Source organism: Plectrocnemia conspersa, unplaced genomic scaffold (genome assembly GCF_051122295.1).
Source record: "Plectrocnemia conspersa isolate PC_06_02 unplaced genomic scaffold, ASM5112229v1 ptg000055l, whole genome shotgun sequence".
In the NCBI taxonomy this organism is placed as follows: domain Eukaryota; kingdom Metazoa; phylum Arthropoda; class Insecta; order Trichoptera; family Polycentropodidae; genus Plectrocnemia; species Plectrocnemia conspersa.
Genome location: NW_028277203.1, coordinates 7,501 through 10,000, shown reverse-complemented (window position 1 = coordinate 10,000; position 2,500 = coordinate 7,501). Strand labels below are relative to the sequence as shown.

The window sequence follows — 2,500 nt, the reverse complement described above, 5'->3', positions numbered from 1 at the left end:
TAACCTGACAAATCGCTCCACCAACTAAGAGCGGCCATGCACCACCACCCACCGAATCGAGAAAGAGCTGTTAATCCGTCAATCCTTCCAGTGTCCGGGCCTGGTGAGTTTTCCCGTGTTGAGTCGAATTAAGCCGCAGGCTCCACTCCTGGTGGTGCCCTTCCGTCAATTCCTTTAAGTTTCAGCTTTGCAACCATACTCCCCCCGGAGCCCGAAAGCTTTGGTTTCCCGGGAGCTGCCCACCGAATCAAAATAAGAAACTTCGGCGGATCGCTGGCTGGCATCATTTATGGTTAGAACTACAGCGGTATCTAATCGCCTTCGAACCTCTAACTTTCGTTCTTGATTAATGAAAACACCTTTGGCAAATGCTTTCGCTTTAGTCCGTCTTGCGACGATCCAAGAATTTCACCTCTAACGTCGCAATACGAATGCCCCCAGTTGTCCCTATTAATCATTACCTCTGGTGTCAGAAAGCCAACAAAACAGAACCGAGGTCCTATTCTATTATTCCATGCGCACAATATTCAGGCAAATATTAGCCCGCTTTGAGCACTCTAATTTGTTCAAAGTAAACAGCCGCGAGGGCCCGCCTCGCGCGCCGACCGCGAGCCCGCGGCGCGCGCCGAAGTCGCGAAGACGACGACGCGCACGCGAACGCGCGGCGCGGACGCGACCGGCGGTGAACACGCACCGGCGAGAAGCCCCGCAGACGCGCCTGTCGTACCGCAACCGGTAGACCGACGCCGCAGGACACAATTTCAACTACGAGCTTTTTAACCGCAACAACTTTAGTATATGCTATTGGAGCTGGAATTACCGCGGCTGCTGGCACCAGACTTGCCCTCCAATGGATCCTCGTTAAAGGATTTAAAGTGTAATCATTCCGATCACGAGGCCTCGTAAGAGTCCCGTATCGTTATTTTTCGTCACTACCTCCCCGTGCCGGGAGTGGGTAATTTGCGCGCCTGCTGCCTTCCGTGGATGTGGTAGCCGTTTCTCAGGCTCCCTCTCCGGAATCGAACCCTGATTCCCCGTTACCCGTGACAACCATGGTAGTCGCATAAACTACCATCGACAGTTGATAAGGCAGACATTTGAAAGACGCGTCGCCGGTGCTAGACCGTGCGATCTGCTCAAAGTTATCTAGAGTCATCTCCGAGTGCGACGGGCGCGCGCCGAAACGCGCGCTCCGCCGATTGGTTTTTGATCTAATAAAAGCATTCCTTCCGTCGCCGGTCGGAACTTCGTTTGCATGTATTAGCTCTAGAATTGCCACAGTTATCCAAGTAACTGTGTACGATCTAAGGAACCAAAACTGATATATTGAGCCATTCGCGGTTTCACCTTAATACGGCTTATACTGAGACTTGCATGGCTTAGTCTTTGAGACAAGCATATGATTACTGGCAGGATCAACCAGGGAGCTGCGAGCTTGCGTCTCTGTAGAGAGCGTCCGCTTACGCACTCCTTACGTGTCATGTATTTATTATTCTCCTCCTCCTCCTCTATCTCTACCTATCGTTCTCGTCTCGTCTTTTTTAAGACGTACAACATTTTATTTATATGTATCGTTTTTTGTTATATATATATATATATATATTTTTATATATATTATTATTATTATATTATCTTCACCCGTCTACGCGCACAGTGCGCGGCCTCTCCGCGCTAGAGCGGAGGGCCGTAATAGCGCAGCGAGCTCGCCGGTCGCGAACGACCGACGGCCCCGTACAACGCGGCTCGCCGCGGAGCTCTGGAGAGCCGGAGAGCGCGATGCGCTCTCCGCTTATCACTCGATTCGTATAAACACGCGCGTGATCGCATATAGTATCCTCCACACACCCGGAAGGGTACCCGGAAGGCGCGAGCGCACCGCAGACGCCGACTGACGCCGACCGCGGTTCGCGCATGCCGAGATTTCGAAGAGCCGTCTCTCGTAGACGCTCGAAGCAGAGCCGTAAGCGACGTACACGCGCATTATTATCAATAATAATACGGTGCGTCCGCCAAACGGTTGCGAGCGAGCGAAAGAGCGAGCGACTCGACCCGAGGAGCCGACGAGAACGCCGAGAGCAAACGCGACCGAACACGGCCGCGCGCTCTCGCCTCGCGCGCACTCCACGTATAGGCGGCGCGGTGCAAAGTCGCCGAGCCGCTCGCTCTAGCCTAACAAGCCGAAGTCGACGCGGTCGCGGCCGGGATTCGGCGGAACGGGCCGCTCTGAGCGCGATTCGACTCGGACTTCTCTCGACTTGCGACCGGATAATTTTCGATTCGAAATAATAACTTTTGTAATAATTAAAACGTTATTATATTATTATTGTTAGTATTAATAAATATAAAATTTATATATTAATAAATATATATATGTATATATAAAAAAAAAAATATATATACATATATATATATATAATTTTTTTTTTTTTTATATATATATATATATATATATATATATATATTTTTTTTTTTTTTTTTTTTTTTTTTTTATACATATATA

General features: G+C 49.3%; 1 non-coding gene across 1 annotated transcript in view; it reads right to left on the bottom strand.

Annotated features, from left to right (window-relative positions):
• Positions 1–1,426, bottom strand: part of LOC148225699 (small subunit ribosomal RNA) — a 2,016-nt gene extending 590 nt beyond the window's left edge. Inside the window, exon 1 of the ribosomal RNA XR_015812565.1 lies at positions 1–1,426. This exon is cut by the window's left edge and continues 590 nt beyond it. This is a non-coding gene — a ribosomal RNA (small subunit ribosomal RNA).
• Between the last annotated feature and the right edge of the window lie 1,074 nt (positions 1,427–2,500).